Here is a 26,339-nt window from a genome sequence, read left to right as displayed (position 1 = left end):
TTGTTAAAAACAAATTTCATATATTGAAAAAAATAAATAAATAAAAATAAAAACAGTAAATTAATTAAATCTGAATGATCTAATTATATTTCTTGCTCAGACTCCCTGCATCTAGTCTGATTTGGGCTCGTATTGAGCATTCTGCCCTTCCAGAATACACTCTATTTCCTCTCCCCTACCTCAGTCCTACCTGCAGGAATTCTGATGGATCCCACTGGAGGATGCCCGACTAAGTTCTGCTTTCTCCTTGATACAATTAGGGGCCATTCTAAGTCCTATGGATCCCTGTTGCCTTGAGGGACTCGGTGCACTTAATTTGTATACAACCTATTGTCTATTACTCATTTCCTCCATATATTGATTGTTAATTTTCAGAGATGTTTGATCACCCCAATTAGAATTTAGGCCATTGGAAGACAGGGACAAATAATGCTTTTGTCACGCTTATGTTTGCCTGTCAATGAACTTTGCACGTGACTAGCACACAATAAGACCAGAGAATGAATGAATGATCAAAGGAATGGATGGATGTATCCCTGGGATTTTAAAGATGTAGCTGAGCTGAATATGGTAAAAATTAAGTATAAGTATAAAAATTAAGTATAAAAATTAAGTATAAGGTCTTCTCAGAACTACTATAGCTCTGGTTTCCCTCTGCTTTCCTTATATTCCTTGCACCAAACCCCAATTTTCCTCTCAACAGCCACATCTTGCCTTATCTGGAGAGGCAATTCTACCCCAAGCCTGGATGGAGAGTGAGTAAGGTTGTCTTTATTCCCCTACCCTGCTCCCCCTGGCACCCCTGCCACCCCGTTTTTATGGCCCTTTCTGTTTTAAGGGGCTTACTATTAACTGGCACACACACACATAAAAAGACAGCAGGTAGCAGAAATAATAAATATCAGGGTTTGTACAGCATAAGAGGAATGACTGATATTTGATGTTTGATATCTCTGATCTCAATTCCTTACTATTCTACCTCCAAGCTGTGACAATTTATCTCTTTTTAAAATTGTGGCAAAATATACATAGCATAAAATTTGCCCTCTTCACCATTTTAAAGTGTACAGTTCTGGGACATTAAGCACATTCACACTGTTGTGCAGCGAACGGCCATCATCCATCTCCAGAGTTTTTCAACTTCCCAAACAGAAACTCTGTCCCCACTAAAGACTAACTCCTATTCCCGCTCTCCCCAGCCTTTGGTAACCTCTATTTTACTTTCTGTCTTTTGGCTCTTCTCTGAACCTCATATAAGTAGAATCATAATATTTTCCTTGTGTGTTTTGCTTATTTCATTTACCCTAATGTCCTCAAGGTTCATCCTTGAGGAGGAACATTGTAGTACGTATGTCGTATGCATGCATCAGGAACATTGTAGCGTGCATCAGCATTTTGTTCCTTTGGGGGCCGAGTAATGTTCTACTTTAAACTTCTTGGACTTCAGTTGCCCACTCTGTAAAGTGGGATCAGTAGCCCATTCTTCAATGGGCTATTGCCGACTAGCTGTGAGGACTTCCCAAGATCATGAAAAATGGTGGACGGTGCCCAGCACAGTGCTTTGATGTATGAGAGATAATGATTTAGTTTCCTCTTTCCCTTTATAAATTATAAATTTCATGAGGACCAGGTGCAAGAAAGATGCTTTTCTCATTTCCCTAGTTCTTTCTGTCACACATTAGTGAGTGCCCAGATATGATCATGAGTAATTGAATTGGAGAACCCCCTGATTTAATAAATTAGAGATCCTCCACCAAGGTCCCAGCATCATAAAAGTGACTGTTTCACTCCTTCCTGCTCCTCCTCACCCCTACCTATAAATCAACGTCATAAGGATAATAATATCAGACCTCCATCACTCAGGAAGGCAAAGTTGATGTAATCCACCATGGGATTTGGATCTCTAATAGCTTAGGTAAGAAACCACGTTTGAACGGTTATCTGATAAATTCTGACAGTGAGGACAAGCTGAGAGAATCAAACCACAAGTAAAGATCCTGTTTTCAGTTACCTTAACTTGTGGTCATCCTTTGGCCCAAGTCAATTAGACTTAATCACTGTGGGGCTAATTATCCTATCACTCCTTGCTGTGACCAGTAGTTTCTGTGGCCTTTCCATTAGAATGGGCAGATGGATACTTATGTTGACAGTGTATCTGGGTCATTAAAGAGGAAAATCTGATGAAGAACCTTGAGTGTTGATTTTGGTAGGAACAGAAACTTCAAGGAACTTTCCAGAATGGATGTCAAGTCGCAGGAATTAAAACTAAAAACCTAACTGTGACAGTAACTCCTTTCCGATTGATTTTCCCCATTGGTAAAATTACTGTGAAAAAAAAATTGCTTGACGTTCTCTTTTGATTTCTTAAAACATTGTTTTCCCCAAACCTCTCTTTCTAGAGCTCCCTAAAATATTAATTTAATGCATACTTTTTTTTTTGCCTTGAGAATTTCTTTTTTCTTCACTATGAATGAATGGCTCTACCCCCAAATTGATGATAGGATTATGCTCAGGGAGAAAAGTCAAGTTTTTTGAAATCCTATATTCAATTAATGAATCTTGTCTGTCTAGACTAGGACAGCCATGAGTGTATAAGTTTAATATGTAGAAAATATTTTGTCTTAAGGAAAATTAGACTGGTTGAGTTGGTGAATATTTTATTAGGCACCTGAAATAATACAGCTTTCCAATTTGTTGAAAGTAAATGTGTCATCTTTGTTTAAAAATAGGCTTCCAGGGTATTTGGGTGGCTCAGTCAGTTAAGCCTCTGATTTCAGCTCAGGTCATGATCTCGTGGTTTGTGAGTTTGAGCCCTGCATCGGGCTCTATGCTGACAGCTCAGAGCCTGGAGCCTGCCTCAGATTCTGTGTCTCCCTCTCTCTCTGCCCCTCCCCTGCTTGTGCATGCTCTCTCGCTGTCTCTCTCCCTCTCTCTGTCAAAAATAAATAAACATTAAAAAAAGAATAGGCTTCTGAATGTTTTAGAAACAATACACTACATATCTCAGGAAGACCAACCTTAATTGATTGGAAAACAAGGTGCTTTTTTTGCACTATAGGCATGCCTTGGAGATACGGGTTTGGTTCCAGACCATCACAAGAAAGCAAATATCACACTAAAGAAAATCAAATGAAGTTTTTTGGTTTTAAGTGCATATAAAAGTTATGTTTATACTACACTGTAGTCTATTAAGTGTGCAATAGCATTATGTCTATAAAAAACAATGTACATGCCTTAATTAAAAAGTACTTTATTGCTAAAAAAAATGCTAACTATTATTTGAGCTTTCAGCAAGTTGTAATCCTTTTGCTGGTGGAGGGTCTTGCCTCGATGGTAATGGCCGCTGACTAATCAGGGTGGTGGTTGCCGAAGGTTGGGGTGGCCATGGTGATTCCTTGAAATAAGAGAACAATGAAGTTAGCCACATCGATTGACTCTTCCTTTCATGAACGATTCCTCTGTAGCAGGTGGGGCTGTTTGACAGCATTTGACCCACAGCAGAACTTCTTGCAAAATTGGTGTCAATCCTTTCAAACCTTGCTGTTTCTTTGTCAGGTTTATGTGATATTCTAAATCCTTGGCAATCATTTCAGTAATCTTCATAGCATCTTCACCCAGGAGTAGATTCGATTTCAAGAAACCACTTTGTTTGCTCCTCCATGAAAAGCAACTCTTCATCTGTTCATTTTATCATGAGATTGCAGCCATTCAGTCCCACCTAAAGCCACACTTCTGATTCTGGTCCTCTCGCTGTTTCCACCTCATCCTCAGTTACTTGCTTCACTGAAGTCTTGAAATCCTCAAAGCCATCCATAAGGGTTGGAATCAATGTCTTCCAAACTCCTGTGAATGTTGGTATTTTGACCGCTTCTCATAAGTCATGAATGTTCTTAATGGCATCTAGAAAGGTGAATCCTTTCCAGAAGGTTTTCAATTTACTTTCCCTAGACACATCACTATGGATGGATTTTCCCAGAAGATTCACAGTTATGGCATCTATAGTCTTATGAAATGTATTCCTTAAGCAATAAGAGTTGAAAGTCAAAACGACTCCTTGATCCATGGGCTGCAGATTGGATGTTGTGATAGCAGGCATGAAAACATTATTCTCCTTGTACATCTCCATCAGAACTCTTGGTTGACAAGGCACATTGTCAGTGAGCCATCATATTTTGAAAGGAATCTTCCTGAGCTCTAGGTCTCAACAGTGGGCTCACAATACTCAGTAAACATGTTCTAAGCAGATATGCTATTATCCAGGCTTTGTTGTTCCACTTATAGAGCACAGGCAGAATAGAGTTAGCATAATTCTTAAAGGTCCTAGATGTTTGGAATGGCAAATGGGCACAGGCCTCACCTTCAAGTCACCAGCTGCATTAGCCCCTAATGTGAGAGTCAGCCTGTCCTTTCACACTTTGAAGCCAGGCATTGACTTTTCCTCTCTAGCTATGAAAGTCCTATTCGGTGTCTTCTTCCAACACAAGGCTGGTTCATTTATGTTGAAAATCTGTTGTTTAGTGTAGCCACCTTCATTAATTATCTTAGATCTTCTGGAGAACTTGCTGCTTCACCTTGCACGTGTATGTCATGGAGGTGGCTTCTTTCCTTGAACTTCATGATCCAACCTTTGCTAGCTTCACATTTTTCTGCTGAAGCTCCCTTCCCTTTTTCAGCCTTCATAAAATTGAGGAGAGTTAGGACCTTGCTCTGGGTGAGGCTTTGGCCTAAGGGAGTGATGTGGCTGGTTTGATCTTCTATCTAGACCACTCAAACTTTCTCCATATCAACACGAAGGCTGTTTTGCTTTTCTAGTGTTCACTAGAGTAGCACATTTAATTCCTTAAAGAACTTTTCCTTGGCATTTACAACTTGGCTAACTGTATGGCACAATAGTCCTAACTCAGTTTAATCATATCTAGCTTTTGATTTAAAGAGAGACACGTGTGACCCTCCCTTTCACTTGAACACTTAGAGGCGACCATAAGGTTATTCACTGGCCTGATTTCAATATTGTGTCTCAGGAAACAGGGAAACCCAAGGAGAAGGAGAGAGATGGGGGAACAGCCAACTGATGGAGCAGTCAGAACACATACAACATTTATCAATTAAGTTCACCGTCATATATGGGTGTAGCTTATGGTGTCCCTAAACAATTACAATGGTAACACCAAAGATCACTGATCACATATCACCATAATGAATATAATAACAATGACAAAGTCTGAAATATTGCAAGAATTACCAAGATGTGACACAGAGACATGAAGTGAGCAAATGCTTTTGGAAAATGGTACCAACACACCTGTTTGAGGCAGGAGTGCTACAAACCTTTAATTTGTTTAAAAAAAAATGCAGTTATCTGCAAAGCATAGTAAAGTGAAGTGTAATAAAATGAAGTCTCTAAAACTAGAGACTTGTAGGTCTCTAAAACATGTAGTCTCTAAAACTAGAGACGTGTAGGTCTTACAGAGTCAAAGGTCTGTCTAAAAATAAAGAAAAGACAAAACGTAATATTGTGCAAATTTCCTATCTTGCCTTTCCTTCCCAGGATCCCATCCTTAAGGGTCACACATGGCTGAAGGACAGGGTATCTTAGCAATTAGGCAGAAGTTGCTCTGGAGAAGATACAGCTATGCCTGACTGTTGGTCATGAGCAGTGCAGGTGGGGGTACAGAAGGGGCTCAGATCCTTAGATCCGTCCTGCCCATAACAATAAAATAAAAATTAACGTGCACTCATATGTTTGCCGTCTTCCCTTTCCCCCTGAATATAGAGATATGGTGACTCTTTCATTACACATTGCAAGAAAACTAAGCGTGAATTAATGAAATTTCAGAATAAATAGTTGAACTGTTTCAATTCTAGTTAATCAGTTTGGAGGTATGTAAAGTAATTTAAATACTTAGACACAGGTTGACAGGAGCAGGCACCTTTAAAGATAGAAACTGGCTGCCTGGTATGGTGGAAAGGGCCCCACATGCTAAATCCTGGCTCATTTTCTTTTCACTGTCGATCCTTGTATGAGATGTTTAACCTCTATGCACGGTTTCTTCATCTGTGAAGTAGGGATGATGATTTCCACCTTGTGGGGCTCTTTTGGGCATTCTTTGAGGTGGGTATAGAGCAGTCCAGCACATAGTATGTGCTCAGGCAATGGTAGCCAACCATATCGTTTCTGACTTGCATTTCCATTGGAAATATCTGTAAGTTACGCACTTACACATATCCACGTAAGACTCAGAAAGGTCTTAGTGCTTAGCAAACATTTACCAAAATATGTTTCCCAGAGGTTAACTTTCAATCTATCACTTCCTTGTGAAATTTGACACATGTTCCAAATTCATCAGGGGTGAGGTGTAGACTGAATTAACGAGATTCTGTTTATCGCCGTAAGGATAGGTGATACAATAGGTTTTACTTACCCAAGGGAAAGATGGTAACCTGCTTTGTAGCTACGTGTACACCATCTGAAAAAAAAGTGTAACCCTCTCAGCAATATGGGTATAGAGATGACTTCTTCTTTTCCTCTAATGAGGAGGGTTCACATGCTGGTTCCCAGTCCTGACAGCTGCCTACACACAGCATCAGTCAGACAAGATCACTCTCATCTCAACCAGGAAGGATGCGCTTGAAGAATGAATGCCAAGAAGGGTTTGGGTAGAAACAGCATGGCCAGTGCCCAGGTTTCCCCCTGCTAGTGTTCATTCCAGCACCAGCATGGCTTTCCCTGAAGAGCAACTCCACTGGGCACAGAGCAGCCTTGTCGGACAATGTACTTCGCTGGTGTGAGTTTGTCATCCTCAATGACAGAAGTGTCTGGAGGTGTGTGTTTGCTTTTCTTATGTAACCACAAAATAGCGGTTGGTTTCTCTCTAATAGATAAGGGTGACAGAAGTTGCTGTTGGCTTGAAAATGATGTATGAACTCTAATTCTGAGAATGAACTTAGTGAGTTTAGTCATGACAGACCTAGTTCTTACTTCTTCCCCTCTCCTTTTTCCCAATGCCACCCAACCCCACTCTGTTTTCTCCTTCCTTTGGAGACGCAAAGAAACCAGAGTGGCCTCAGCAGAAAATGTCAGGAAGCGTGCGCCATGCTGACAGCATTTGCAGATGCCTGGGCTCCACCTGGGTGGCTTTTTCTTCTTTTCTTTTTAAAAGTAAACACAGCGCATCAATTACGGAGCACGTGGAAATAAGGGACCGGCTTCAAAGGACTGACTGCCTCCCTGCCAGGTGGTTAAAGAGCTGTGCCGTCCCAGGAAGGAAGAAGGCTTTACTTCCTACTCCCGGACTTTTCTTAGAGCCCTGCGGAAAGACCTCTGATGTAGAGAAAGGACAGCTTGGCGCTGGGGATTCCTTCTAGTTCTTGGACCTTCTGAACCCAAGCAGAAAAGAACCCTTTTTAGAAGTTTATTTGGCAGAAACAAGGAAAGGATGTGAACTTGACTTTGAAATACCTTATGCCTTACGGATTGTATATGTGTCCAGTGTGTTCTTAGGAATACCTAAGGAAATTATGATGTAGGTAATCTTTATTACCACCATTCTTTTTAAATAAGGAATTTGAAATGCAGACCAGTGGCCTAGGAAATCCAAGGCGACACGGAGCTGGTCTTCCGACTTCCTATATGCCCCCGTGGGCCGCAATCTAACATTGCAAACTGGGTGGCATAGCTCACCTGACAATCGAGCTGCTGAATTCTGCTCAAGTCCTGCTCCAGGCTTAGAACCAGAGCTGCTTAGGTCTAAAATTACAGATGCTAGTTATTCACATCTCTGTCATTTCTATCAGTGCTGTCGTCTTCAGGTTTTGTGGCTTCCAGTAAAATGCAAGTGGTTCAAGGAGGAAAGGCCTATAATGCATGCTCAGTGACTATTTATTGTGTGAATATTATTGAACAGATCATTTATATGTTATTCCTGTAACACCTGAATGCAGGATGTCTCTCCAGGATGGCAGGTTTCTGTCTATTAGATACATTAGAATAGCAGAATGTGAGCATAGCCAGCAAACTTGGAAACGATTCTGCACCAGAGGGTGTTGGGGCTCAAATAGACTAGAGAGCTTGATCTCTACTCCCCCGTCTTATCGGCAAAGAAGCTGAGACCCCCAGAGATGGAGTGATTTTCCCAGGTTTGCCAGCTCTTCACTGAACTTTGTCTTGGCCTCTCATTCTTAGTGCAAACACAAGCACCGGTCCCAGTTAGAAACTCGGCCCCTTTGTGTTGCGCAGGCCCCTGCCTCTGGCAGAGGATCAAGGGACACGGTGACTGTCAAAATGGGGTTGCTTTCCTAGACCTTGAACTTCGTATCGCAGAAATGCCCTTGGGCTCAGCATATTTATAAGTTCGCATCCATATGAACATATCAGATACACTCCAGTGAGTAAGGGAAAAAAATCATTTGAAATTTGAATGTGAATACTTTTTGGAGAAAAGAATAAAGAATGGATATTACTTCATATGGGAAATAGAGGCTTGGGGGTGACTTTAATATGTAGCATCACCATAAGCAGGATAATTGAAAAGAGAGTGTGAACCAGGAGGTTTCTGATCTCCACCTAAAAGGGAGAAATAGGCTTTTAAAAAAATTTTTTTAACGTTTATTCATTTTTTGATAGAGACAGAGCGTGAGTGGGGGAGGGGCAGAGAGAGAAGGAGATACAGAATCCGAAGCAGGTTCCAGGCTCTAAGCCATCAGCACAGAGCCCGACGCAGGGCTCGAACTCACGGACCGTGAGATCATGACCTGCGCTGAAGTCGGATGCTTAACCAACTGAGCCACACAGGTGCCCTGAGAAATAGGCTTTTAATAGAGCAGAAAGTTTTCTGTTTAGTTGTTAAAAAAAAAATAAAAGTGATAATCAGCAGAACTCAGCCCAGACTTACTAAACTTCATGCCAAACTCACCTAATTTCCATTTTCATAGGGTTCCCAGACTAGTGAAGTACTAAGCCAGCAAGGGAGCATTTTGATTTCAGTGAGAGGTTTAGCCAGAATGTCTTATAATCCTACTTCTGAATGTACAGAAATGTCGCAGCTTGTGCCAAGGAGTGACAATTCCAGGACTGGGGAGGAAGTGCTATCTTGGGGGTAAATTTCAGTATAGGAAAGAATCTCCAACCAAATTTAAACTACATTGTACATATAATCTGTCCATTTTATTTATATATATATATATATATATATATATATATAATATATTTTATAATTTTTTGATGTTTATTTGTATTTGAGAGATACAGAGTGTGAATGGGAGAGGGACAGAGAGAGAAGGAGACACAGAATGTGAAGCAGACTCCAGGCTCTGAGCTGTCAGCACGGAGCTGAATGCGGGGCTCGAACCCACGAACCGTGAGATCATGACCTGCACTGAAGTCGGATACTTAACTGACTAAGCCACTCAGGAGCCCCATATACATATATGTATACATACACATACACATACATATACATATGCATATATATGTATATATATAAAGGACTGTGATATATTTAAAGGACTGTGATAGCTAAATGCCTATTTGAATCGGACAAAGGGCTAGTATCCAAAATCTATAAAGAGCTCACCAAACTCCACACCCGAAAAACAAATAATCCAGTGAAGAAATGGGCAGAAAACATGAATAGACACTTCTCTAAAGAAGACATCCAGGGGCGCCTGGGTGGCTCAGTCGGTTAAGCATCCGACTTCGGCTCAGGTCACAGTCCGTGAGTTCGAGCCCCGCGTCGGGCTCTGGGCTGATGGCTCGGAGCGTGGAGCCTGCTTCCGATTCTGTGTCTCCTTCTCTCTCTGCCCCTCCCCCGTTCATGCTCTGTCTCTCTCTGTCTCAAAAATAAATTTAAAAAAGTTAAAAAAAATTAAAAAAAAAAGAAGACATCCAGATGGCCAACAGGCACATGAAAAGATGCTCAACATCACTCCTCATCAGGGAAATACAAATCAAAACCACACTCAGATATCACCTCATGCCAGTCAGAGTGGCCAAAATGAACAAATCAGGAGACTATAGATGCTGGAGGGGATGTGGAGAAACAGGAACCCTCTCGCACTGTTGTTGGGAATGCAAATTGGTGCAGCCACTCTGGAAAACAGTGTGGAGGTTCCTCAAAAAATTAAAAATAGACCTACCCTATGACCCAGCAGTAGCACTGCTAGGAATTCACCCAAGGGATACAGGAGTACTGATGCATAGGGGCACTTGTACCCCAATATTTATAGCAGCACTCTCAACAATAGCCAAATTGTGGAAAAAGCCTAAATGTCCATCAACTGATGAATGGATAAAGAAATTGTGGTTTATATACACAATGGAATACTATATGGCAATGAGAAAGAATGAAATCTGACCCTTTGTAGCAATGTGGATGGAACTGGAGAGTGCGATGCTAAGTGAAAAAGCCATACAGAGAAAGACAGATACCATATGTTTTCACTCTTATGTGGATCCTGAGAAACTTAACAGGAACCCATGGGGGAGGGGAAGGAAAAAAAAAAAAGGTTAGAGTGGGAGAGATCCAAAGCATAAGAGACTCTTCAAAACTGAGAACAAACTGAGGGTTGATGGGGGGTGGGAGGGAGGGGAGGATGGGTGATGGGTATTGAGGAGGGCACCTGTTGGGATGAGCACTGGGTGTTGTATGGAAACCAATTTGACAATAAATTTCATATATTTAAAAAAACAAAATTAAATAAATGCGTATTTGAGCGTTCACAGTCTTCTCTGGAAAGAACTTTGAAGCAATTTGTGATTCAGAGTGCTGAACTTGAGCGAGTGTCCCCAAGGTCAGGGTATATAACTTTAGACAAAGTCCTCCAAGCTCTAACGTGTTACTGTCATTCACTGACAAGTCCTGGAATCCTGGGAAAACAAAGTATTAGGATCAACAGAAGGGAAAACCAGAGGCTCTAATTATCAAATGCACCAATATTTCTCCCCTCGTGCGAAGAACTATAACTTGATGCCCCGCCATGTCACTTTCGATTATTAAAAGTAAATTAAAAGCACTTCCTTTACGAGGTGTTTGGAAACCGTTCAGTTACAAGGTGACAGGCAGCCTAGAATCGGAAGTAGGAGGTTGGGTCTGACTCCAGCTCAGACTTCCCTCCGAGCAGCGAGCAGCGGTGAGGAAACTGCTCGGTCAGACGTGCGTCACCTCGGTGTCAGTGATGTGGCATCACAGCCAAGCAAGGAAATTCTCAGTTTTAGTGCTGCCTGGGTTCTCTGAAACAGAAGCAGCCCCTGGGGAGGAGTCCTGGCTGTAGAGGGCCATTCGCCATGCCCTCCGAACCCAGTCATGCCAACGGTAGTTTTGAAACCGAGGATTTAACATTTCCCAAAGAAACAGCTTCTGTAAGATGCTTCTGGTCTCTCTGTGATGAGGTCATTTCTGTCAGAATGCCATCTTAATCAGAATCTAGCTTGCTTTCCTAGCTTACTGCAGGCCCAGCAAGGAAAGATCCACAAGTGGTGTAGACAGGTTGGGCAGGACTTGCAGACCTATGTCCTGGCTGCCCCCGAAGCCAGCTGTCCCTGGGCCCCAGAGGTGGACACCAGAATAGGCACAGTAGACGTCCTCCCTAGACAAGTTTCTCTTGCTTCAGAGTCTAAGCAGCTCAGCCAGATGAGGGGCATTTCGGCCGGGAACTGAAGGCAGATGGCGGGGGACACTGGCCGGAGCCACGGTCCTGTTCTCACTGCTCTTCGAGGTGACATGTACAGTCCTTTTTTTTTTTTTTTTAATTTTTTTTTTCAACGTTTATTTATTTTTGGGACAGAGAGAGACAGAGCATGAACGGGGGAGGGGCAGAGAGAGAGGGAGTCACAGAATCGGAAACAGGCTCCAGGCTCTGAGCCATCAACCCAGAGCCCGACGCGGGGCTCGAACTCACCGACCGCGAGATCGTGACCTGGCTGAAGTCGGACGCTTAACCGACTGCGCCACCCAGGCGCCCTGACATGTACAGTCCTCCTGGGGAGAGGGCGTGCCGGGGAGCCAATCTCCCTCCTTCCTCTCTGCCTTCCTATTTGCACAAAGACCAGATGTTCTGTTTGTGCAACTTTTATGCCATGCCATCAGCAGGGAGGAAGCACAGGACTGCGGAAGCCCCACAGGAAAGCGCGTGGGGCGAGTGGCACCAGGGTAGTGCACCCAGTAAAGGGCAGTCCTGATCTGCTTCCCTGACCGATGTTGCAAAGACAGGAAGTGTGGCTTCATTACTAGGATCCACTCAGGCCAAGGTGCCTCCTGACGGCCCGAGAGAAGCGTTAGATGAATAATACCTTGTAATCACCCCTGTGTCTGCAGCAGCCACGGAGGACTCAGGGGGAACCCAGAGGTCTGACAAAGATGTCAATGTAACACAGTCAGATGGAGTTAGAAATAATTACCTCCAGGGCAGCGCTGAGCTTACAGGAGATCGAACGACCGTGTGTGCTGTCCTAAAAGCGCTCCACCACGATCAGCTGTGCGACCGTGGACAAATGTCCTCACCTCTCTGAGCCTGTTTCCCTCTGTGTGACACAGGGATGAGAATACCAACTGGACTGTGTCACAAGATGTCAGCATTCAAATGGAGGAAACGTCTGCGAAATCGTTTTGAGTAAATGGCAGGTTCTGTTTTCCCTTTCCCATTCATTTCCTTAAGGGGCGGACTGAAGCAGAGATTAATGCAACAGCTTACCACTTTTCCATTCTTTTTAGAACAAAATGAAATGGTGGTTTTAAAAACAAACAAAAGGGAAACAGAATCCCCCACTGCCGAGAGCTGTTCACGAATGTCCCTGGTGAAGGGCCCCGGAATACTCAGCCCCTCCCTTCTCCGTACCCGCTGACCCAGGCTCCTGCACCCCGCGTACCTCAGGACCTGCCTCTCTGTCCCGTAAACATGGTCAGGCAGTGGCAGCTTGATCAGCCCCCGGGATGGGAGCCCCCGGGATGGGAGATGTTGAGAATTAGGGGCGGGGGGGGTATTTTCAAGATGTTGTAGGGGTTGGTTGTGTGTTTCAAGGAGGAAAGGGCCGTGGCCCAGAGCTCAGGCTTTTGTTTCTTGCAGCCCAAGAGCGTGACACTACTAAGTATGCAATGTGCTTCTTTCTGCTCTGTCTCCCAGACAGAGGAAGACTCCCCAGGCAAATCTGAATTTCAAATGTTTAAACCTCAGGAAAATACCTGCGCCCAGGAGATGGTTCGGTTCATTTTGTGCCGTCAGCTCTGGGACGGGAACAGGACGTCGATGCCAGATGCCCCGTTTGGTTGCCATTGTCACATCCTCTTTCTTTTCTCGCGAGTGGGACGGGGAGGACTGGCTGGTCAGCCTGAAGGTGGGGAAGAGGAAGAAGCAGAGAGGGAGGAGAAGGGCTTTGTAGAGTATAATAATAAAATTCTCTTTTGTGATCAGGACAGTTCTCTGTCGTTCAGCCAAGGCTTTTCAGCTATATTCTTGTTTCTTCCTGAAGTCTTGTGAGGTGAGGTATTCTTTTTTTTTTTTTTCAACGTTTATTTATTTATTTTTGGGACAGAGAGAGACAGAGCATGAACGGGGGAGGGGCAGAGAGAGAGGGAGACACAGAATCGGAAACAGGCTCCAGGCTCTGAGCCATCAGCCCAGAGCCCGACGCGGGGCTCGAACTCACGGACCATGAGATCGTGACCTGGCTGAAGTCAGACGCTTAACCGACTGCGCCACCCAGGCGCCCCTAGGTATTCTTTAATCTGTATGCTTGGCTGCTGTCACAGAGGCTCCAAATTAACAGCGGTCTAAGCTTGATGGTTGACTTCTCCCCGACCTGAGAATCCGGGCCCCAGTGGTCAAGGGCTTTCCAAGGTGATTCAACACCACCCCTTGTGTATTCTAGCCAGGGGCAGGGGAATCGAAGGGGATGGATGTGGGGGCAGCTCTCAGTCTCTGTGCTACTTGCAAGGTCTGTGCCATCGGCTGCCCTGACCTTCAGATACCCTCTTCTGGAGACCACCAGTGGCATATGTTCCCTGTCTTTTTTTTTTTTATGTTTATTTTTAACAGAGACAGAATATGAGTTGGGGGAGGGGCAGAGAGAGAGGGAGACACAGAATCCGAAGCGGGCTCCAGGCCCCGAGCTGTCAGCACAGAGCCTGACGCGGGGCTCAAACCCACGAACAGCAAGATCATGACCTGAGCCGAAGTCGGATGCTTAACTGACCGAGCCACCCAGGCGCCCCAGCACATGGTCCCCTTCTTGACCTCATCCTGCTTTTCCTCCTGGCTCACCTTCCCTGCTTCCCTCTCCACTGCCCCATCTCCAGTCCCACCCCCAGCTGCAGTCATCTTTTCCCGCTCCACCCCTGCTCTCCATGCTCGGCATCACCTGCCTGGCCCGTCTCCCCCCACTCCTGCCTCTCTCCCCAGAGTCCTTCCCCAGGCCCTTCTTCTCTCCACCCTTGGGCCGTGGGGGCCCCTCAAGTGTCCTGGAGCTGGGCAAGGGCCGGATCCCACTGCTCAGTAAAAACAAAGAGGAGTCTCTGATTGGACTGCCCCAGCTGTCTTAGTGTGTGTTCATAAAACCCCAAATGGGAGGTCGGGACACAGTTCCTAGTAAATCTGTTCTAAATCCATCGTAGGTGGTTTCATGGCACCATTTTGTGCTTCAGGAAACGTGCACATGTGGGTTCAGCGTCACGGGTAACATTTCGGTGGGAAAAAGTATACTGTGTGATCTGAACAAGCTACTTGTTCATGGACTTGTGGGCCACTGCTCTCTGCTAAATTAGGAAACCCTATGAGAAGAATTGGAGTGGTCTTGAAGTCAAGAGGTATGGTTTTGTTGTCTAAGCGCTGCCCCAAGACACCTCCTGTAGAGGACACTCCCAGTCAGCTGGTACTAACTGAAAGAAAGACTTGTTCAGTTGCCAGATGTTATCAGGGCCACCAGGGATCTGAATGGGTGCCAGGTGATACCCGGGGCCGGGCCCACAGAGGCCTTGCCATGGAAAGAGACTAGATACAAAATCAGAGGAGGTAGGCCCCATCACTTACAAGCTCTGCAAACCTGAAGAAAGCCCTAACTTCCGCAGGCATCTGCCTCTCTCCTCTCTGTAATGGGAACCATCCATCCTGCTTTACATAAGGGTTGGAGGGAAAAATTGAGTCACTATGGGCAGCATTTTTCCCTTTTTGCTAATGCAAGATCATTTTCAAAAATCAGAATGGTAAACTCTTCACAAGTAACTGTTTAAAATGACCTAAAACCCAGTGCACCCAGAGATGGCATTTTGGTTTAAATCTTTCCCGCCAAGATTTATGCATGTGACTGTAGAGCTGTTTAAATGAGCTCCTTTTTTATATACACACCCACACGTTATGGTTAGTACATCCCTTCTTCAGCTTCACTATATCCTGTAAGTATCTTTATTTTAGGGAATAATGATCTACTGGTTATAAAATATTCCACTGTAGTCGTTTGCCATCATTTATTTCAACAATATCATATTTTTGGACGTTGAGGCCAGTTAGGCCATTGTTAAGGGATGCCTGACTGGGCATTCTTGTATGTAGACCTTCAAATACTTATCTTAAAGTCATTTAATACACGTTTTCTTCCATAAAGATTGTACAGGTTCCTTATCCAGGCCATTATGGCCAGATCTGTTTCCGAATTTATACTCTCTAAAAGTAATAAAGTTATACACTGTATAGTACAAAATATTCCCAATAAACTGCATGTTGTGGGGGAGGACACTAACAGTTATGTTCAGCATAATAAATAGACCATAAATAGCCCATATCAGGTTTTGCTACTACATTAGTTTGCACTACAGAATTTTTTTTTTCTATGTTCAGAGCATTTTGGATTTTGGAATGGCAGAGAGGGGATTATGAAGCTGGCTAATTTACATTTCTTTTATTTCTAGTGAAATTGAACTTTTTATGTATCTTATTGGCCCTTTATAACATTTATTCTGTAAAATGCCTATTCTCGATCTTCACCAATTGTTTTATTAGGCAAATAAGATTTCACTATTAGGTGTGTCCCCTTTTATTGATGTTTAATAGCTTTTCACGTATTTATCAAATATTTTGCCACATACTTCACAATTATACCTCCCATTTTGTTGTTTTTCTTATACTTTGTTAATGTTTAACACACACACGGTATAGAAATGTATTCCTTTATGGACCTTGTCTCCACAGACAAGGTATGATATTTGATAAGTCTTCCCTGATTACAAAAGATTACATAATTATAATCTACATATCTAGTACTTCTGGTTGTGTAGAGGTTTTATTTCTACATTAATATCATCAATCTATCTGAATTTTATTTTGATGTTAGCTTTAATGTAGGTTTTAGCCAATGGCTACCACCCCATTTATTAAGCAATCCTAACTTTCCCCACTGACATCACCTGCCGTCTTCACTGCACACAAAACTTTCATTAATATTTGGCTTGTTTCAGGACATTCCATTTTGTTCTGACAATCTGTCCAACTATTCTGCCAGTGCCAGATGATGTCTATTATCACATCTTTATTTTTTTTAATGTTTGTTTATTTTGAGAGAGAGCACGAGCAGGGGAGGGGCAGAGAGAGAGGGAGAGAGAGAATCCCAAGTAGGCTCCGCACTGTCAATGCAGAGCCCAACGCAGGGGTCGAACTCACCAACTGCGAGATCATGACCTGAGCCCAAAGCGGATGCTTAACCGACTGAGCCACCCAGTTGCCCCCATTTTAATATCTATTAGGTCTGGGGAGGAAGGAAGAATGAATAGGCTGAGCACAGGATTATTAGGACAGTGAAACTATTTCGTGTGATACTATAATGATGGGATACCTTATCATTATACTTTTGACCAAACCCAATGAATGCCCAACACCAAGAATGACCCCTAAAGTAAACTATGGACTCTGAGTGATAATGCTGTCAGTGTGGGTTTGTGGATTGTAATTGGTATGCCATCTGGGGGGGGGGTGTTAATAGTGGGGGAGAATTGGGGGAGGGACAGGAAGGGTGTGGGAAATCTCTGTACCTTCTGCTGAAGTTTGCTATAAATTTAAAACTGCTCTAAGAAATGAAGTCTATAAAAAAAAAAACAACAACAACCCAACCCCAAACCTAAACATTGCTTCTGAAATCGTAGAGCTTACATTCAAGGGGGGGGGGGGGGGAGGCGTTATACAAAAAGATAAATAGAGAATTAAAGTAGATTGCAATTTAGCGAGTATCGTGGTACAAATGGGTGCCATAGACCAGCGCTGCTCAAACTCTGTGATGAAGAGCCAGTTTTGAAAAACAAAAGCAAGTTCCAGTATCTATCAAGACTAGCAACATGTTCATTACCTTCATTTTTGCAAAGCTATTTGTAAGCTGTCAGATGCTTGATGCATATTAGTTATTTGCCGCTAATCCATAATGGATTCCTTGTTAAAATGAAGATCATTCTTCCCTCCACCTTCCCTCCATTGTTCTCCTCTGGAGAACAATGAAATTGCCGTTACGAAATGCAGTGCTGTCCTTTTCAGAGATTGTTGTCTCATATGAAGATGCTGAAGTACATTTCACACAATGGCTCTGATCACACAATAATCTTAAGAGCTCGCTAAAAATTCACTAAGGGAAGTCAGAGCTTGGCATTTGCAAGAGATATATCCCGTAATCGAATAGTTCTTTTTTCTCTTTGCCATTGTTTTTCCTTCAGAGAAGCAAGGGTATTAATCTCTTCACATTTCGTGTGTGGATGAGGGATACAGAAGACCCCTTTGGGGGGTGCAGAATGAGCAGTCCGCCAGATTCATTCACTCACCGAGTGCCTGGCTCAGTGAGTATATGAGGTTGTTGGGGCTGGTCAAAATTCGCCAGAGTGCCTATATCACAAATAAACCTGAGTGGGTGAAAGGGTCTCACATCTGGTGCGTTGAATTGTCTTTCTGTGTGAGCAGTACTAATACTTGGTGCAAATAAATGAAGAAGGATCTAGGTGGACCTGGGGCGTGGTAACACTCCTTCCACTAATTAGACAGTAACTTTGATCTCTTGCCTTAATTTCTCTGAACCTTAATCCCCTTATCTGGTATGAGAGCAGACAGACAGACCATTTGATCACTAAGTGCCCTTTCAGCTCTCAGAAAAATGAACAGATCAGCGAAATTGTTCACTGATTTATTCATTCCTAATTGATTTATCCACTTATTCAAAAGACACTTCTTGCAAGCGTGTTATAGGTCCGTTACCATGCTACTTGTGGTCCCCAAATGGGAAGGCAGAAGACAGCGGAGAGATACGTTGCCCCACGCCTACTCACTCCCTTCTTTCTGTGGGGCTGGAATCGCTGACCTTGGGGGAGCGATGAGAGATGGTGAGAGATGGAGGAGGGAAATCCTCTTGGCTTCACCACATTTAGTGCGTTTGGTTAGACCAAGGCTCCTGAACCCCAGCACTGTGCATGCATTTGTTGGGGGGGCGGGGCTGCCCTGCACATTGTAGGTTGTTTGGCGGTATCTCTGGCCTCAACTCACCTGATGTGAGTCGTACCCTCTCCCCGACATTGGTGACCACCGAAGATGTCTCCAGACATTGCCAGATGTCCCCTGGAGGCAGATTGCCCTGGTTGAGAACCAGTTATATAGAACCATCTAGGTGCCCAGATCCTGGGCAAGTGAGATGAAAAGGACCCAGGCCCAGCCTTATGGAGTTTATGTGAGTACACCCTTCCTCAGACTTCAGTGTGCACCTCCTAAGTGGAACCCTTGGTTTGCTGAGCTCTGCCCACAGAGCTTCTAACTCAAGCAAGTCTGGGTGGGGCTGCAGGGTTTGCATTTCTAGAGTTCCCTCATTGGCGCCCATGCTCCTGGTCCTCAGGACCACCCTTGAGAACCTCTGAGCCAGTGCGTTCCTATCTTGCCCAGTAGGTGTGTGTCCACTGCAGTTATGGCTAACACTACGAATGTACTCTACTCACACAGTAAAACTAGTGTTCCCTGAGAGTCAGAGTGGTCTGTGGCTTTTAGAACGGGAAAATAGGGAAGAGTCGGTTAAGCGTCCGACTCTTGATCTCAGCTCAGGTCATGATCTCACGGTTCATGAGTTCGAGCCCCACGTTGGGCTCAGTGCTGAGAGTGTGGAGTCTGCTTGGGATTCTCTCTCTCTGCCCCTCCCCTACTCTGTCTCTCTCAAAAATAAATAAACTTAAAAAATTAAAAAGTCAAACAAAATGAAAAAATAGACCCTATGTGGGCTATAAATCCACAATCAATTTGACATGTGTCAAGAAGAAAACCAAGTAGAGGATCTCATAAGCTCTAACAGTGACAAATGGTGGTCGATTTTATAAATTAATTTTGACTTGGCTCCGAGTGAGCAGATAAATAGGTCAGTTAGTGAGCTAGTGGAGGAACCTAATCATTTTGCTGTTCCCATGAATTCTCAGCTCTAACTACAAACGTGCTTTGACAACCCACTCATTCCTAAGTTGGGGACACTTCTCTGTGCAACATGATGTGGGCGACTCCCTTAGATCCACACGCACACATCCACCCAAGATCATCTCACCCCACTCTGCCTCTTTCTTCTCCTTCTCGTGGTCCCCATCCCCGGTCCACCCCATCCCCTTCTCTGGGAAACTCTTCATGTGATGGGCAGTAATGCAAAGCAGCATTGCCTGTTGTTGGAGGGTTCCCTGTATGTTTATTCTGTGCAGAACTCTTAGTTAGTCTGTGGACTGCACGTTGCCATTTCCGCTTGCTGTGGTCATACTACCAGATACTGTATTTTCTTTGAAAAGTGTCACACACCCTGAGGAGGAAGTGGGGTGTGGTATCAGAGCAGCCCTGGGAGGGCAGGGGTGTTTTGCTACTGGTGTTCCCAGGAGTGGGAGCCTATGTTGCCATTTCTTGTCTTCTGAGTCTCTAACGCAAAGCCCATGTTAACTGGCCACATCACTTTATTAACAGGATAGAAGGGCAAACAGGTGGAGCCCCGGCTCTCAAAACCTCCTTCTTGGATCCAGAACAATGCTTTGTACAGAGCAGGCAGGTTTAGCAAATGCTTACTGAGTAATGGTAAACATAAAATGGTGTATGTCGCTTCGTTACTTAGCCAGTAGTTTAGGTGTAGGACATAGTCCGTTGAACAAGTCACCGTCACTGGCAGCTAATTTTCATCAGGGAGACTTTCTCAGGATCCCTTGGGAACGTCCCATGTGATTCCACCAAACACTATCGCAAGCATTTCCCATAAATCCACTCATGTAATCCCCGTAACAACTCTATGAAGTACATCTATTATTTTCCCCATGTTACAGATACGGAAACAGAGACACAAAGAGGTTCGGTCACTTGTTGAAGACGGTGCAGTTGGAAAAGCTGGCTTTCATGCCATGGCAGTGTCATTTGTCCATCCATGTGTCTCCATCCTCTGTGTCCACTGGCACGTAAAGGCCAGAGGAAGACGGACTATGTGTCCAAGAATTTCACACTCACCTTCTCAGTCAAGGTGCCCATTGACCCGAGTACCCTGGGCCCTGGCTCCGATTTGGTACCCCGAGTGAGGTGGTGTACTTTTCCTCACTGAGCACCTACCTGGCAGGAAGCCCTCTTACTCTAGTGCCTTAGGAAGATTACAAAGTATCCCGTGTCTCTTTAGAGCTAGTGGGTTGCCAAGAAGGGACAGTCACAGAAACGATTGTCTCCGCGCTCCCCCCCAACTTGATTGAGAGGTAACTGACCATCTAAAATCAGATATATTTGAGGTATACAACTTGGTGATTTGAGGTACCTGTACATTGTGAAATATGACCACTATCAAGCTAATTAACATACCCGTCACTTCATATAGTTACTTTGCGTGTGTGTGTGAGTGTGCGCGTGTGTGGGGGGGTGTGTGTGTGCTGAAGACTGTCTTTTAAGAGTAAATCTTGACACAGGGACAGAGCCACAAATTCAGTGTGCCTCCTATATGAGGCAGCATCTTTAGACTCAGTAAGTGATTACCTAACTGTGGCTAGAAAATCCTGCCAAGGAGACCAAGTCCCTCCCAACGTTACGTGAAGCAGTCAGCTAGCTTTGTTCTAGACCGCAGCCCTGGAATTCCTCACTCATCCCAATCTGCCATTTCTGACAGTGTGAATGAAGGGAGATTCAAGGAGATGGGAGAGCACACACTGGTGACATCCTGGGGAAGTTACTCAGATCTGCAGCGTTGACCTCATTTCTGGATGTGAGCTTACGTTGTTCCAAGGAACTTCAACTCCAATTATATTACCTGTTTTTTTTTTTTCCACAGCTATGGGGTAGAAAGATCCTTCAAACGCAGGTACTGACAAGGAGAAGCGTCCGATTGGTACCTAAGATAATTAAGCAAGTAGGGCAGCATGGAGGCCTGCTGAGAGAGCCCATGTGGGTGGTTGTAATCGTCCTTCCTAATTAGAGGCTGGGAGAACAGATGGAGACCATTCTATGGGGAAATCTCCATGCTCTCACTTCCTTCCTGACCTAACCTTAAAAGGCATTTTCTAACAAGAAATAATGTGCTAGTTTGGGTGGAGGTGCTTAGCAACCAAGGCTGAAATCCAGACTCTGCTATGTGCTAGCTCTGTGACCTTCAGCAAGCTACTCACCCACTGAAGCCTCAGTTTCTTAGCCGTAGAATGGAGTTGATTATACCCACCTTGTAGACTTGTTGAGAAAACTGAATAATATGAGCTATCATATATACACTATGGACTCTTCACATACATGTGAATTGTAGGGGGAGCCAATAAATACCTCCACTAGGCTGTGCTGTGTTTGGAACAAATGGAGAGAGCGATCAGAAGTCAGGGAAATGCAAAAAAACAAAACAAAAAAAAGTCAACCTGAGGCTGGATTTGGTGGATATGGGCTAAAATATTCAAGCGATAGGTTGGTCTTTGTTCATGGTGTCAGAGGCCACGCTGGACAATGGCCAGTCTCCCAGGACTGAGGCAGATGAGTCCCACCCTGCTTATGGCAGAGAAGAGTGGAGAAACATGTTCTATGAAAGTCCACAGATTCCCCCCAAGGGAGAGAAGAGGCTGGGCTGGGCAGGTGCCATTTACTTGTCTAAAACTTACCCATCGGATAAACCACTCCTCTTTCTGTGGGGAGCAGGGAAGCGTTTCTGAATGAAGCAGTGTGTAAGTGAGGTCCTCGAAAAAATGAGAAGGATTAGGGGATGGCAGTTTTTTAAGGGGGGGGGGGAGAAGACACAGCATTCCAAACAGAGGGACCAGTTTACATAGCCACCAAGATGGATGGTTGCGATGTACCCAGCAAACAGAGAAGTCAGGATACGACTAAGAGGCATGCTGTGGGGACTGGGAGGTGGTGGCAAGGGGGCAGTGGGAGCCAACATGTAGAGGCTCTGAAATAATGGGTTAAGAAGCCATGATTTAATTCAGCAGGGACTGGGACAGTTTTCTTGAGTATCGGTATAATTTGATCAGAGCTAAGCTTTAGTGGACAATGTTCATGTCACACATTAACATTAGTGTCAGGGGGCACCTGGGTGGCTCAGTCAGTTAAGCATCCGACTTCAGCTCAGGTCATGATCTCATGGTTCATGGGTTCAAGTCCCGCGTCAGGCTCTGTGCTGACAGCTCAGAGCCTGGAGCCTCTTTTGAATTCTGTGTCTCCCTCTATCTCACTGCTTCTCCCCCATTCGTGCTCGCTCGCTCTCTCTCACTCTCAAAACTAAATAAACATAAAAAAATTTTAAATACTAAGAAAATTTTAAAAAATAAAATCAGTGTCAGAATATGCACAATGACATCCCAGATGGCTCATTTTCTGTATTTCGATCTTTGTTTTGTTTCTACATTATATTTGGTTATATTAGTTATATTCTGCTGGGGATGTCACAATAGAATACCACAGATGGGGGGGAGCTGTCATGTTTCTGGCGGCTGGACATCCAAGATCGCGGTGTCCTCAAAGTTGGTGTCTGATGAGAGCTCTCTTCACCTTCCCACTGTGTTTTTACACCATGAAGAGAAATAAATCTCTGGTGTCTCTTCTTCTTCTTACAAGGACACTATCCTATCGGATTAGGGTCCTGCCCTCACAATCTCATTTAACCTTAGGTAAATTAATTAGGGTCCCAACATGTGAATTTGTGGGGGACACAGTTCAGTCGCTAGCACTTGAAGGAGGGGGTGTCTTGTTAATGTTTTTAGGTAGGCGGGCAGTACCAGCTCTGTTAACAAATCCCCTTCCTGACCATTTCTAACAGCTGGTGGAATGTTAGGCTTACATTCTTTGGTCTTTGCAGTTCATGCTCTAGGGATTATTTTAAAATATTATCTTCAGGACATGCTTCTTTTTTTTTTCTTGGTCCCCAAAAATATGGAACACTTCACGAATTTGCGTGTCATCCTTGCACAGGGGCCATGTTAATCTTCTCTGTATCGTTCCAATTTTAGTATATGTGCTGCCGAAGCAAGCACCAGGTCATGCTTCTTATTCTAATTCACTTTTGAGACCACATGTGTGGCCAAGAGGCTAATATTTATTTTTTCTTCCTTTTTTTAAAGAATGTTTATGCATTTTTTGAGAGAGAGAGAGAGAGAGTGTGTGTGAGCAGGGGAGCGGCAGAGAGAGAGGGGACAGGGGATGCGAAGCGGGCTCTGAGCTGACAGCAGTGAGCCAGATGGGGAGCTTGACCTCACAAACCATGAGATCATGACCTGAGTTGAAGTCAGACGCTCAATCGACTGAACCACTCAGATGCCCCACGAGGCTAATATGTAATCTGACTCTTTTTATTATATTGTACTACTTTGTAGAAGTCTTAGTACCAGGGTAAAATGCTTTTCATTTGATGGTTCTCTTATTACCACCTTTCTTCTCTGCCCATTTCCAGGCAAGAATTCTTAATTTGTAGGTTATTTTCTACAGCATGACTTTTACCCAAGAAACCTTTCTATCTGTAAAGAGATGTAAAAGCTACAGATGTCACTTCATTTGCTGACATCTGCCTGGTGTTTAATTCCCCAAACTTGGGCTTAGGTGACCCACTTGGAAACTATTGAGTGCTTTTTGTCCTATTCCTGGGTTGACTACAGATTCGGTTGTGTTCTCTCTTCTACATGTTTGAGGTTTTGCTGTTTCTGTGAGACTCTCCCTCTGTCACCGAGATACCTCCTGCTAGGTTATAACAATACAGATGCTGTCCACGCTTTTGTTTTTAAATAAAGAAGTGTAGGGGCACCTGACTGGCTTGATCAATTGAACGTCTGACTTCGGCTCAGGTCACGATCTCACAGTTCATGGGTTCGAGCCCCACGTCAGACTCTGTGCTAACAGCTGGGAGCCTGGAGCCTGCTTCACATTCTGTGTCTCCCTCTCTCTCTCTGCCCCTCCCCTGCTCGAGCTCTGTCTCTCTCCCCACCCCACCAAAAATTAAAAACATTAAAAACATTTACATAAAGATATGTATGCTCATTCCTATTTCACATGCTGCAAAGAAAGAGAAGTCTTATTTTTTGGTTTTGTGTGTTTTTGCTTTTTTTTTTGTTTTTTTTTTTGTTGTTTTTTTTTTTTTTTTTTTTGCTGATGAGAGTATAGAGAACTTCTGTTGCTTTCTATTTCTGTGGAACTTCTCCTCCTCGGCTTTTGTTATGTGGTGGCAATCCTTAACATCACTGTGAAAGCATTTGGCAGGTTTGAGTTGTGGTAGGTGAGTCAGTGTGGGTAAGTAGGTGAGTCAGCACCCAGGGAGTCCGGAATTCTCAGTTCAGCACTTGAGGTCTATGACCTTAACCGTGCCGCTGAGCAATGATATTGTCCATCTGCTGGCTTCGAAGCTACCTGCTAAAGACAGATGAGATCATGCTTAAAGGGGAAAACATTGAGTCATAAGAGTAAAGATTCTCTGCAAATTTAAAGTACATATTATGAGATTTCGCAGCTGAGATAGCAAAAGCACAGAAGATTGGATAGGCATCCTGACTGTCCATCATGATAAGTGCTCACGTCGGGATGACTCTATCACAGGGTAATAAGTGCTCTAGGAGAGATACATGTGGGTTTTTATGGGAGTTCGGTGGCAGAGTGCAGAGGGAGGCCATATAATTCAGCCAAGATGTGCTTCTAACAGACGGTCTCTACTTTTCTTCTTGCCCATTTTTGGTACAAACTAATAAAGTCAGTAGAGTCCCTTGGAAAATATATCAGAGTTGCAATAATAATCATAACAGCTAACATTTTTGAGTTTACTCTGCGCCAGACCCGTCATAAGCACCTCCGTGCATTTGCCCATTCCGTCCGTGTAGCCCTATGAAATGAGTGATGGTATTATTACCCTTTCCAAATGAGAAGACAGGCTTAGGGACACTAAATAACTCCTGCAGTTGAGTCCATAATGGCTTCGGGTCTTTGTAACAATGCCTGGGATATTTCTCTTGTATCGACTTCCTCTACTACTGCCTGCTGCTTGATTGGACCACACCATACCCTTGCAGGTTAAAATATATACATATAAGCATGAAGATTAAGAGATTATATAAAGCATTGCTTTTGAAAATCAAGTTCCTTAGCAAAAATGCATTCAGCATCTACTACTTATCAGACAGAGGGATCAGCCCTGGAGGTGCGTGAATGACTAAGACTTGGTCTCTGCTTTCAGAGCCCGCAGTCTGCTTATTTGGGAAGACCAGTGTGACCCAATATATCTAATAAAGTGTTAAAGGGAAATCTGGCAGTGTGAGCACCAGATCTCCTCCCCAGTCCCACGAAGCTGACTGGAATGTCCAAAGGAATGTGGCAATAGAGAAAACCCTTTATCACAACTTGGGTCTTGTAGTAGGGCACCCACATGCACTGACTCTGGAGGGGTCTTGCTAGATGAAACCAGAAGGACTTCTATGGTTTGAGTGACAAACATGGTACCTCAAAGATGAAGCAGGAGAAATCCTGGTGGGGCTCTGCTGTGCCCCCCAAATTTGGAGGCTCAAGAGAAAGAACATGGGAGCGACAGCATCTACCCCACTGGGAAATGGGAAATGACAGAGCCATGGCAAATAAATATGGCAGGCGCTGTCTGAAAGCCATGCCCTAGGAGCTGGGGAGGCGGGGAGCCTGGAGGACTGAATGGATTCCACCAAGAAGTTCCAGAGGGAGGAGGGAGGATGATGGAGGCGGAGGGAAGAAAGGCTTCAGAGAGGAGGTAGGGACTGAGCAGGAGCTTGAAAGATGAAGGAAGTAGGGATGGGGTGCAGAGGGAGGATGGAACGAAATAGGAAAGCATTCCAGGGAGAGGGAACGGTATTGCTACAAGCCCAGAGCCATGAAACAGCTTGACACGTTGGACAAATGGCAATAGCTCCGCATGGTCCTAACTAAGCTCC

General features: G+C 44.2%; 1 protein-coding gene and 1 non-coding gene across 2 annotated transcripts in view; one reads left to right on the top strand and one right to left on the bottom strand.

Annotated features, from left to right (window-relative positions):
- Positions 1-26,339, top strand: part of PRKCQ (protein kinase C theta) — a 187,173-nt gene that overhangs the window by 23,168 nt on the left and 137,666 nt on the right. The window lies entirely within an intron of this gene.
- Positions 23,332-23,438, bottom strand: LOC125171363 (U6 spliceosomal RNA). The gene has a single exon (XR_007154282.1). It is a non-coding gene; the product is annotated as a U6 spliceosomal RNA (small nuclear RNA).

Source organism: Prionailurus viverrinus, chromosome B4 (assembly GCF_022837055.1).
Source record: "Prionailurus viverrinus isolate Anna chromosome B4, UM_Priviv_1.0, whole genome shotgun sequence".
Classification (NCBI taxonomy): Eukaryota; Metazoa; Chordata; class Mammalia; order Carnivora; family Felidae; genus Prionailurus; species Prionailurus viverrinus.
Note: the sequence above shows the minus strand (reverse complement) of the source record. Positions and strands in the feature narration are given on the sequence as shown.